Source organism: Phacochoerus africanus, chromosome 2 (assembly GCF_016906955.1).
Source record: "Phacochoerus africanus isolate WHEZ1 chromosome 2, ROS_Pafr_v1, whole genome shotgun sequence".
Taxonomy (NCBI): Eukaryota; Metazoa; Chordata; class Mammalia; order Artiodactyla; family Suidae; genus Phacochoerus; species Phacochoerus africanus.
The window spans coordinates 9695884-9709479 of record NC_062545.1 but is presented as its reverse complement, the minus strand read 5'-3'; the positions used below and the strand labels follow the sequence as shown (position 1 = coordinate 9709479).

Sequence of the window (13596 nt, the reverse complement as noted above, 5' to 3'; positions counted from 1 at the left end):
GCTGTAGCTGCCAGCCTACACCACAGCCACAACAATGCTGGGATCCTAGCTGCATCTGCAACCTACACCACAGCTCACAGCAACGCCGGATCCTTAACTCACTGAGCAAGGCCAGGGACTGAACCTGCATCTTCATGGATACTAGCTGGGTTCATTACCACTGAGCCACGACAGGAACTCCCTTGCTGGCCCCATTTCGATGTTACTGTACAAGGTCCGTGACACAAAACAGTAAAAGCACCACATAGAGTTCTCTCCACACCGGTGGCCAGATTTATGGTTAATATTTGTCAGATTAAAAGCTAGAATCCCTTAAAAGATCTTTACTTAACGGTGGCTGATGTCTTAGAGGAATCCTCTTAAAAGATCAACTTTTGATAGCTATTGTTTCTTTTATCCCAGTCATAGCTTGAAATGTTTTAACTGGATGCTTGTTCCCACCTTCTTCCTACAATGATTTCTTTGATCAGTCAAGTCATTTTCCTTATAAGTGTTCTTGAATGTGAAATTCAAGGACGTACAGACTCTTAGCTAGATGGCTTCTTTCTATAGTAATTTTCTTTCTAGAGTTTGAACTGCTTCAGAAATAACAATCATTATGACAGCTGCCTCTTCAGTTTTTTTTCCCATTAGCCGCAACTAAATCACTTTTGAGAAAAATAACACTCTTTAAAATAAAAATACCTCAAACAAAGCAGCTTTTATTTACAGTAAGTCTTAAGAAGGAAAAAACTAAAAACCATGAAGAGATGTATGTGACCTACAGTGGAGACTTAGGACAACCCAAAGATGTAGAAAGCCAAACATTTCTAGACAGCTCCCTAACAGCCTTCTATCTTAGGTGGCTCATTGTTCCTTTTGAATGAGAAACCTAACCCAAATTATCTATTCAAAATTCAGTATAATATTATAGACAATGGCAGGATTATGCCATAATACTTTTGGTTGCACCACTTAGGAGGGAGGAAGTAGGGAATGAAGATAAGCAGCAAGTCTCTGGACTAAGAATGGTTGTAAACTAAGTCATTATATTCTTTCCACCTGGATGCTCACCTCCAGATCTCCCTGCCTGCCTTCTAAGGGTCCAGTTCAAATATTCCATCCTCTCCTAAGTCTTCTACAATCTCCTAAGGAGAATCTGCCACCAGTTTACTTTGTACCCCTGTCCATTACCAGATTTATCATACACAAGTAAATGTAATTACTTATGAATCTGTCACTCCAAAGGAATCATCTTTTATTTACCAGCATATCCCTATCCTCTAGAACAGAGCTTGATACATGAATAGAGGTTCAGTAAATGTTCACGTAGAAAATGAGTAAAGACCTGAATTAAGTAAAGTTAGAGGGCTAAAAGGTGAGGTGAGGTGGAAAGTCAGGGTTGGAGAATGCACCTGATAACTGGAGTTCTGAATAAAGACAAAATGTACAGGTGCCTGTTTGGAGTTTCTTAGCAAGGTTGATGAATAAATGTCAGATAAAGAATGCATACATGGCATAAGGAATTTTTTTGTCCTTCAAAGTTATTTAAAATGTTGAAAGCTTTTAAAATATAATGCACAAAACACTTGATTTGAAAAAAAAAAGAACATGCGATGAAAGCAGTGTAAGCTATAAACTCACCAGCACATAAGCAGAACATTATATAAATGCAATTTTTAAAAAAGCCTTGTGACTTGAAAATCATAAAATGCAAATAGTTTAAGTAATGGGCTGTGATTTTACTGCTCACAGATACTAAAATCTAACTTTGTAATCTGTGTGTGAGGGCCTTTACAAATCACAATACCTCGAAGTATTTTCTTTTGTCAACAATATTGGGAATGCTGAGGGAAGGATAAAAGCAGGGCCACAAAGCTTTGTCCCTGAGTAAAATAAAGTTACGATGCCATTCAAAAAGCAATCCTGGGATCAACCTCCTACTCATGGTATTCGAATACTATAACATGGACAAATTCTTAGAAAGGTACAATCTTCCAAGACTGAACCAGGAATAGAAAATATGCATAAACCAATCACATGTTCTGAAATTGAAGCTGTGACTAAAAAACTTAAAAAAAAAAAAAGTTTAGGACCAGATGGCTTTCAGGCAAATTCTATCAAACATCAAGAAAAGAGTTAACACCTATCCTGAAACTGTTCCAAAAAACTGCAGAAGGAATACTCCCAAGCACATTCAATGAAGCCACCATCACCCTGATACCAAAACCAGACAATGATACCACAAAAAAGAAAGTCACAGGCCAATATATCACTGATGAACATAGATGTGAAAATCCTGAACAAAGTATCAGCAAACCAAATCCAACAGTACATTAAAAGGATCATACACCATGATCAAGTGGGATTTATCCTGAGGGATGCAAGGATTTTTCAATATATGCAAATAAATGTGATACACCACATCAACAAATTGGAAGAATAAAACCCATATGATCCTCTCAATAGTTGCAGAAAAAGCTTTTGACAAAATTCAACACCCATTTTTGAATGAAAGAAAAACCTCCAGAAAAGTGGGCACAGAGGAAATATACCTCAACATAATATAATAAAGGCCATATATGACAAAGCCACGGCTAACATCATTCTCAGTGGTAAAAGGCTAAAAGCTTCCCAGCTAAGATGAGGAACAAGACAAGGATGTCCACTCTCACTATTGTATTCAATGTCCACTCTATTTTATTCAATACAGTTTTGGAAGTCCTAACCATGGCAATCAGCGAAGAAAAAGAAATAAAAGGAATCCAAATTGAAAAAGAAGAAGTAAAACTATCGTTGTTTGCAGATGACATGATACTATACATAGAAAATCCTAAAGACACTACCCAAAAACTACTAGAGCTCATCAATGAATTTGGTGAAGTTGCAGGATACAAAACTAATACACAGAAATCTCTTGCATTCCTACACACCAACAATGAAAGATGAGAAAGAGAAATTAAGGAAACAATCCCATTTACCATCACATCAAAGAGAATAAAATACCTAGGAATAAGCCTACCCTAAGCAGCAAACGACCTGTAATCTGAAAACTGTAAGACACTGATGAAGGAAATTGAAGATGATGGAAAGATCTACCATGTTCTTGGATTGGAAGAATCAATATTGTCAAAATGACTATACTGCCCAAGGCAATCTATAGATTCAGTGCAATCCCTATTAAACCATCAATGGCATTTTTCACAGACCTAGGACAAAAAATTTCAAAATTGGTATGGAAACACAAAAGACCCTGAGTAGCCAAAGCAATCTTGTGAAAGAAAAATGGAACTAGAGGAATCAGGCTCCCTGACTTCAGACTTTACGACAAAGCTACCCCAGTACCAACACCAAAACTGTATGGTAATGGGGTTCCCATGTGGCTCAGAGGGTTAAGTAAGAACCCAGTGTAGTTTCCGTGAGGATGTGGGCTTGATCCCTGGCCTCGCTCAGTGAGTTAAGTATGTGGTGTTGCTGCAAGCTGTGGCATGGGTCACAGATATGGCTTAGACCTGGTGTTGCTATGGCTGTGGCATAGGCCTGCAGCTACAGCTCCAATTTGACCCCTAGCCCAGGAACTTCCATATGCCCCAAGTGTGGCCATAAAAAAGAAAAACGAAACAAAAAAATAAACAAACCAAAAAAAGCCCAGTATGGTACTGGCACAAAAACAGAAATACAAATCATTGGAACAACATAGAAAGCCCAGAAATAAATCCACACAATTATGGTTAACTAACCTATGACAAAGGAAATGAGGATATACAATGGAGAATTGCCTCTTCAATAAATGGTGCTGGGAAAGTTCTCTAACACCATGCACAAAAATAAACTCAAAATGGATTAAAGACCTAAATATAATATATATAATATAATCATACATATAACTCTTAGAGGAAAACATAGGCAGAACACTCTGACATAAATTGCAGCAAATCTTTATTGATCCGCCTCCTAGATTAATGAAAATGAAAACAAAAATAAACAAATGGGACCTAATTAAATTTAAAAGCTTTTGCACAGCTAAGGAAACCATAAACAAAACAAAAAGACAACCCACAGAATGGGAGAAAATGTTTGCAAATGAAGCAATGGATGAGGGATTAATCTCCAAAATATACCAACAACTCATGCAGCTCAATATCAAAAAAACAAACAATACAATCAAAAAATGGGCAGAAGATCTAAATAGACATTTCTCCAAAGAAAACAGATGGCCAAAAACACACATGAAAAGATGCTCAACATCGCTAATTATTAGAGAGCTGCAAATCAAAACTAAAATGTGTTATCACCTCACACCAGTCAGAATGGTCATCATCAAAAATTCTACAAACAATAAATCCTGGAGAGGGTGCGGAGAAAAGGGAACCCTACTGCACTGTCGGTGGGAATGTAAACTGGTGCAACTACTATGGAAAACAGTATGAAAATTCCTCAGAAAACTAAGAATTATCATTTGCTCCAGAGAAAACCATGACTCAAAAAGATACATGTACTACAATGTTCACTGCAGCACTATATACAATAGCCAAGACAACCTAAATGTCCATCAACAGAGGAGTGGCTAAAGATGTGGTATATAAGCACAATAGAATATTACTCAGCCATTAAAAGAAAAGCAATAATGACATTTGCAGCAACATGGATGGACCTAGAAATTCTCATGCTAAGTTAGTCAGACAGTGAGACACCCACATAATATGCTATCACTTACATGTAGAATCTAAAAAAAGGACACAATGAACTTCTTTGCAGAACAGATACTGACTCACAGACTTTGAAAAACTTATAGTTTTTCAAAAGTAGACAGGTGGGGGGATGGCTGGGGGTTTGGGATGGAAATCCTATAAAATTGGGTTGCCATGATCATTGTACAGCTATTAAATGTAATAAAATTCATTGAGCTAGAAGAATTAAAAAATAAAAATCAAAATAATTCTACAAACAATAAACACTGAGATCACTAATATCCAGAATCTGATGAAAAACAATACAAAAGAGTTTACAAACAGTCTCAAAAATTTTGAAACCATATTCATGGTTACCAAAGGGGAAATGTCTGGTTGAAGGTATAAATTAGGGGGTTGAGATTGAAAAAAATATACACACTACTACAGGCAGATAGGTAACAAGACCCTACTTATAGCATAGGATAATCTACTCAATTCTGTACAGTAACTTATATGGGAAACTGAAAAGGTACGTGTAACTGATTTACTTTGCTGTACACCTGAAACTAACACAACTTTATAAGTCAACTACATTCCAGTAAAATTTATTTAAACAAACCAGTTCCTGCTGTGGCGCAGAGGAAACGAATCCGACTCTTATCCATGAGGATGCAGGTTCGATCCCTGGCCCGGCTCGGTGGGTTGGGGATCTGGCCTTGCTGTGAGCTGTGGTGCAGGCTGGCAGCTACAGATGCAATTGAACCCTTAGCCTGGGAACTTCCATATGCCATCAGTGTGGCCCTAAAAAAAAAAAAAATTATAACATGAATTGGCAAGCTCTTCTGATAAATTACTCAAATCTCACTTTTGTTCTTTAAAGGCATTGCACACAATTTTTTGTTGTAATCTAAAAAAAAGCTGCATGTATGAATTATTAAAAAAAGGAATTATTTTAATGTGGCACAAAACATGAAAAACAAAGAAAATTTATGAGTGTGTTTAAACATTCTAAAATTCAAGAAAGTTTAAGTTTACGGCTATAATCTCTAACTAACTGCATAGATGCTATTCTACTAATTCTGCCCATTTATTCTCTGCAATTAGATTAACAGAATGCTCTAGACCTCAGGAACAACAGCTTTGCTCGTGTGAAAAAAATGACACCAAGAATATCTTTGTGTATGGAAGTTACTTTCAATTTGAGATAGAACATGTTACCTTTATAAACCCCAAACTTCCAAAACAGATTAACTTCCTGTTGTAAAGTTTAAAAATTAATTTGCCCCAGACTCCATCTAGGCAACAGTAAGGGTCAGCAGCAGCTGGGAAGAGTGGGGAGAGGAAGGTGTGTTTCAGGTGGGGGATTGGCAAGGACACGGCTCTGTGGGTAGAAAGATCATGGCCTTTCAGCATGGCCAGACCTGTGACCATGAAAAGGCTTAGGAGGAACAGGCAGATCTCTACAGCATTCTGGACCAGATCATTCTTGGTGGGCCTGTCAGGTGAGCAACAGGACGTCTAGCAGCACCCCTGGCCTCTGGCCATCAGATGCCAGTAGTTCCCCTGCAGTTATGACAGCCAAAATTATCTCCAGACACTGCCAAATCTCATTCAGAGGTAGGGTGGGTGGGAGGGAAACAGAAAATAGCCACCACCACCCCCACCCTGGGTTGAGAACTAATGAGTGAAAAAGCAAGCAGGGGCCAGATCAGAGGGAGCCACTGAAGTGACAGAAGCAGTGTGATCAGATTTCACCCAACAGATGTTCACTAAACACCTCCTCTGTGCTAGGCACTGTACAGGTACTGAGGACACAGAAATGACCAAGGTAAACAGGTCTCCATTCCTTAGAATTTATGTTCTTTTAGCAAAGACTGATTTAAAATGGTCAGTATAACCTCATTTTGCATCAAGTGCTCCAAAGAAAACAGGATAATGTCAGAGAGGAAGTGAGTGCTGGGAGGGAAGAGGCTGCTGGATTTCAGGCTAGATGATCTGAGGAAGCGTCTCTGAGGAGGTGAAATAAATTTGGGTAGAAACCCTGAATGGCAATGCTCAAAGACCGAGGGAAGAAGTTTCCTGGTAAAGCTAGAAAGGCCCAGAATTCCCGCTGTGGCACAGTGGAAACGAATCCCACGAGTATCCATGAGGATTTGGATTCAATCCCTGGCCTTGCTCAGTGGGTCAGAGATCCAGCATTGTCGTAAGTTGTGGTATACGTCGCAGACATGGCTTGGACCCTACGTGGCTGTGGCTTTGGTGTAGGCTGGCAGCTGTAGCTCCGACTGGACCCCTAACCTGGGAAATTCCATATGCCACAGGTGCAGCAGGGAAAAAAAAAAAAAAAAAAAAGCTGGAAAGGCCCTATGCAGATATCAACACCGGAGTGCTGAAGCAACGAGAAGGCCCAGGGCCTGGGAGGGCGAGGTGGGTGTTGGGGATGGGAGGGGTGATTGCAATGGCTCAGGATGAGGTCAGTGGGGCAGGTGGAGCTACACCCTGTGACATTTCTTCAATGGGAGATGCTGAAGGGTTTTCAAATAAAGGAGTGACATGAATTGACTTAGATTTTAAAATATCTCTGGCTGCGTCGTGGGGAAAAAAATTCTAGAAGTAAAGGAGAGGCTGAGATACTAGACAGGAAACTATTTCAATACACTGGCAAAAGATGAATGGAGGTAGAGAGAGATGAAAGAGCAAGGCAATGTTTAGCAGCAGAACTAACCAGCAGGACTTGCTCATGGATTAGATGAAGGGAATGATGGGAAATGAGAACATCTATGATTTTCTGCTGGGATCCTGGCTCACATGACTGTGGGAAGATGGGAGCAGCACTTGCTAGAACGGGAAAGACGTAGGGAGGAGCAGGTAGGGAGACCAAGAATTCTGGTCAGGACATGGGGCCTCGCGAGACCTGTGAGACACACGGGAGGTGGACCACAGGCAGTTTCGAGGAAAATCTCAAGGTCAGGTTGGAGCTGTGTATTTGGACATCATCAGATTATACAGACTGATTTTTTTTTTTTTTTTTTGGTCTTTTTGCCATTTCTTGGGCTGCTCTTGCGGCATATGGAGGTTCCCAGGCTAGGGGTCGAATCGGAGATACAGCCACCGGCCTACACCACAGCCACAGCAACGCCGGATTCCCCAACCCACTGAGCAAGGGCAGGGATCGATCCCGCAACCTCATGGTTCCTAGTTGGATTCGTTAACCACTGCACCATGACAGGAACTCCTATACAGACTGATTTTAATGCCAGGGTGAGAGCACCAAGGCTGAGGACAGGTGGAGGACAAGAATCCAAGTATGAAGCCACTGGACAGTCCAACATTTGGCGTTCTGCAGGGGAGGAGCCACCAAAGGAGAGGCACCAAAATGGCCAGTGAGGTGGAAGGGCAGAAACCAAAAGACAGGGTTTCATGGCAGGGAGAATGCTCTCATGTCAAAGGTCACGCAACAGAAGGATAAAGAGAAGACCCGATCTAGCAGCAAGAGGGCACGGGAGACCGGACACCAGCAGTTTCAGGGGATGCTGGGAGGAGACAGTGGTCACAGGCAGCTCTTTCAGGAAGTGTTTTCTATGAAGAGAAGCAGGTGAGCGGGCTCGAAGCTGGAGGAGGATGAGCGACACCAAGAGAGGATTTCTAGAGGCGGGAGAAACTGGAGCAGGTCTCTCCACACTGCAGCAGGGGGAAAATGATGATCAGCAAAGGCTGAGGATAATTATGGGAGAGAGATACATACATACGGTATCAATCAGGGTAGGCAAGGTTATGCTCCAACAAACAACTCCAGGAGTTCCCGCTGTGGCACAGGAGGTTATAAACCCAGCTAGCATCCATGAGGATTCAGGTTTGATCCCTGGCCTCACTCAATGGATCAAGGATACTGCCATGAGTTGTGGTGTAGGTCACAGACTTGGCTCAGATCCTGCATTGCTGTAGCTGTGGTCTAGGCTGGCAGCTGCAGCTCCAATTCGACCCCTAGCCTGGGAACCTCTATATGCCGCAGGTGTGGCCCTAAAAGACAAAACAAAACAAACAAACAAAAAAACCCCTCCAAAACATCAGTGCCTTCAAAACGCAGGGGCCTCATCCTTGCTCATACTACCTGCCCATCACAGCCTTTGTGCAACACAGTCACTCTAGGACCCTGGCTGATGAACCCTTGCTGGTCACTATGCCAGAGAGAAAGACCTCTGAAAGGTCTCGCACCAGCAATTAAATCCTTCTGCCCAGAACTGACACTCTCTCTGTTCATTGGCCAGAACTGGTCATATGGTCTCACCAAGTGAAGCCAGAGACCCAGAACTTTACAGCACACAGCACTCATGTCTACTACAGCATAACACAGGTATGGGCTCACACACACACTCACTCACTGCTCCTCCCACAGCTTTTCTTATTTTATGCTCTTGTATCTCTGTTTCTAGCAATCAGAGTTAAGAGTCCACTGCCAGGTGCCAGAGGTCATGGAAACGTCCATCCCCCTTTGCTTCAGGCCCTGTCTGATGCCCCCGTCTGCTGCCCCCAACACTCTCTCTCACAGATAGGGCAACAGCCTAGATATCTCATCCATGGAGACATAAAGAAAGGCCGAGTGAGTGGCACAGCTGAAAGAGGAGGTCTGGGGACGACGAAGGCCAGGGCATTCTCGCAGCAGTGGAGAGGAAGGACCATAGAGGGCCAAGGTGGGAGGCAGAGAGGACGGAGATTAGCTGTGATAATAATCTTGGCAGGAAAGTGCCCCCAGCTATAGCGGCTGTGGGAGTTGCAGAGCAGCAGGACTTTGTGACTGATCAGCTACAGGGGTGAGAAAAAGTGGGGTCGTGAATAAAATCCAGCTTTTCTCTCTAGGCAGCTCTTTGCACGATGCTGCCATTCCACTGGGAGTAACCCAGGAGTAGGCTGGGGGTGGGATGGGATCAAGTTTAGAGGGGACCACATATGGGCCTGCAGGACATCCAAGCATCAGTGTCCAGTCAAATAGGCCCATGAGCCGGGAGCTCAGGGGTCCAGCTGCAGACACAGACCTGGCAGTTGTCGGTAAGTCGATGAAGCCACCTGAACAGGTAGAACTGTGGAGAAAACACAGGGCAAAGAAGGAACCTGAAAAGAATAGTGAGACGTGAACAACAAGAGCCAAAGTGGGATCAGGGAAAAGTACAAAAAGAATAAGAGTTATGAATGCCCAGAATTTGTAAGCACAGAAGCAAATAATAACTGATATATCTGAGTCATCAAGAAAAGGCAGAGAGGAATTCCCATTGTGGCTCAGAAGTAATGAACCTGACTAGTATCCATGAGGACACAGGTTCGATCTCTGGCCTTGCTCAGTGGGTTATGGATCCAGCATTGCTATGAGCTGTGGTGTAGGTCGCAGACATGGCTCTGATCCCATGTTGCTGTGGATGTGGTGTAGGCTGGCAGCTGCAGCTCCAATTGGACCCCTAGCCTGGAAGCTTCCATGTGCTGCAGGTTTGGCCCTAAAAAGACAGAAAAAAAAAAAAACAAGAAAAAAAGAAAGAAAAGAAAAGGGAAAAGTGGAGAGATGGGATTAAGATGGCAAGGCCTGGAGCTCAACTTCTCTCATAAAAGCAACAAAATTACAACCATATAACCATCTGCCAAACAGCCTTCAGACAAACAGAGTGCAAACTATCAAAAAAGACATCCTACTCCAGAAGACAAAGAGGCTATATCAAGATGTTAGGAGGGGCGATAACGTGATATAAGCAAACCCTCAGCCAACAGGTGGGCGGCCCACAGACTGGAAAGTAACTGTATTGCAGAGATTCACGCTGAGCCCCAAACATCAGGTCCCCAGGCCTTGGAGGAGGAGTTCCCAGAGCATTTGGCGTTGTGGGTCATGGAGCTTGTGTGCAGGAGCTCCATGGGACTGGGGAAAATGAAGAGTCCGTTTTTTTTTGTTGTTGTTGTTGTTTGTTTTTTAGGGCAGCACTCACGGCATATGGAGGTTCCCAGGCTAGGGTCAAATCAGAGCTACAGCTGTCAGCCTAGACCACAGCCACAGCAATGCAAGATCCGAGCCATGTCTGAGACCTACACCACAGCTCACCACAACACCAGATCCTTAACCCACTGAGCAAGGCCAGGGATCAAACCTGCAACCTCATGGTTCCTAGTCAGATTTGTTTCTGCTGCACCACAACGGGAACAACTTTTTTTTTTTCTTTTGAGACACCATTCTTGAAAGGCGCACACAGGATTCCATGTGCTCTGGGTCCCAGGACAGAGCAGAGACTCCATAGGAATCTAGATCAGACCTGATTATGGTTCTTGGAGGATCTCCTGGGAAAATGGGGTGACTGTGGCTCGTTGTGGGGGAGGGACACAGGAGGCAAAGGTCTTGGGAATAATCATCAGCATGAACTCCTCTAGAGCTGGGCATTCTGGAAAAATCTGGCCCCACCCATCAGGGCTGAGAAGCCCCAGGCCAACCAGGTGGGAACACAGCCCTACCCATCAGCAAACAGGCTGCCTAAAGACCACCCCCCAAGGCACAAAGCTGCCTCTAATCATACCCAGAGACAAAGCCCCACCCACCAAAGGGATAAGAATCAGGTCCACCTACCAGTGGGCAGGCCCCAGTCCCTCCCTTCAGGAAGGCCCCAGCAAGCCCCTGAACCAACTTCAGCCACAAGGGGGCAGACATCAGAAGCAAGAAAAGCTACAACTCTATTGTCAGCAAAAGGGAAACCACACCAAAATGAAAAGGCAGAGAATTATGACTCAGATAAGGGAGCAAGAAAAAACCCCCAGAAAAACAGCTAAGTGCTCTGGAGATTACCAATCTCCATGAAAAAGACTTTAGACTGATAACAGTAAAGATGACTCAAGATCTTGGAAATAAACTGAAGGCAAAGATTGATAAATTACAAGAAACACTGTATGGTACTGGCACAAAAACAGAAATACGGATCAGTGGAACAGGATATAAAGCCCAGAATTAAACCCATGTACCTACAGCCAACTAATCTATGACAAGGGAGGCAAGAATGTAACAATGGAGAAGACAGTCCCTTCAATAAATGCTGCTGGGAATACTGGACAGCCACATGTAAAAGAACGATATTAGAACACTTCCTAACACCATACACAAAAATAAACTCGAAATGGATTAAAGACTTAAATATAAGATCAGATACTATAAACCACTTAGAAGCAAACACACCGAACACTCTCTGACATAAACCACAGCAATACTCTTCTCAGATCCACCTCCTAGAGTAATGACAGTGAAAACAAAAATAAACAAATGGAACCTAATTAAACTTAAAAGTTTTTGCACAGCAAAGGAAACCCTAAACAAAACAAAAAGACACCCCACAGAATGGGAGAAAATATTTGCAAATGAATCAAGTGACAAGGGATTAATCTCCAAAATATATAAACATCTCCTGCAGCTCAATACAAAAAAAACAATCACATCAAAAAATGGGCAGATCTAAACAGAGTTCTCCAAAGAAGACATACGGATGGCCAGAAAACACATGAAAAGATGTTGGATATCACTAATTATTAGAGAAAGGCAAATCACTAACTACTCTGAGGTACCACATTACACCATCCAGAATAGCCATCATCAAAAATTCTACAAACAATAAATGCTGCAGAGGGTGTGGAGAAAAGGGAACCCCTGTACACTTTTGGTGGGAATGTGAACTAGTGCAACTACTATGGAAAACAGTATGGAGATTACTCAAAAAAAAAAAAAAAATAGAATTACTATTCGATTCAGCAGTCCTACTCCTGGGCATTTATCCAGATGAAAACCATGACTCGAAATGAACATGTACCCAATGTTCACCACAGCACTACATGCAATAGCCAAGACATGGAAACAACCTAAATGTCCCTCAACAGAGGAGTGGATAAAGATGTGGCGCATATACACGATGTAATATTACTTAGCCATAAAAAGGAAAGAAATAATGGCATTTGCAGCAACATGGATGGACCTAGAAATTAGCATGCCAAGTGAAGTTAGATAGTGAGACACAAATGTCATATGCCATCACTTACATGTGAAATCTAAAAAAAGGATACAATGAACTTGTTTGTAGAATAGATACTAACTCACAAACTTTGAAAAACTTACGGTTTCCAAAGGAGACAGGCTGGGGAGCAGATATGTGCTGGGGTTTCGGGATGGAAATACTGTAAAATTGGGTTGTGATGATTGTTGTACAACTATAACAAAATTCATTGAGTTTAAAAAAAAAAAGAAAAAAGAAAATTTAAAAAAAGGAAGGCGGAAGGAGGGAGAGACATCTTCTGCACAGATGGACCCTCCTCAGGGCTGTTGAAAGAAAGCTTTTATTTCACATTCATTACCTGGCCTCATGCTGTGTTGAACTGACCCCCTCAAAGAGGGCTGGCTGGGAGTTCTAGGTACTCAGGTGTCTCTTTTAAGGTTTTCTAACCCTGACACAGACTATTCACCTCCTCCCATCTATGCTATTCTGTGTAATTTAATTTTACCTGGCTAAGGCTGCTTATGAATTATTTGTAAAATTTTCTCTATATTTATAATAAAATTATACATTGGACATCAAAAAAAAAGTGAAATTATGCTCAACACAGGTTGTATTGTGGAAAGATATAGCACATAAAAAAAGATTTCTTCTTAAAATTGTTAGAACTAGAGAGCAGTTCTCCTGGGTTCCCTTACCCTGCTATTCTGCACCCGGGCGCCCTTCCCAGTAAATTCTTTTGTCAGGAAAAAAAAATTGTTAGAAGTATTTCAGTCAGGAAAATTGGAGAGAACATTTCATATTCTGATATACTGATAAATGAATAATATAACAAATTTATCAACCTATATATTTTTCATAGTTTTAGATATTTGTAAGTGATAACCAATAATAGGCACCTTTAAAAACAAAGCTTAAGGGGAAAGCGTTTGCTATTGAGTCTTCAC

At 42.0% G+C, this 13596-nt stretch overlaps 1 protein-coding gene across 1 annotated transcript in view; it reads right to left on the bottom strand.

The window, feature by feature from the left end:
- Positions 1–13596, bottom strand: part of TMEM242 (transmembrane protein 242) — a 51573-nt gene that overhangs the window by 24922 nt on the left and 13055 nt on the right. The window lies entirely within an intron of this gene.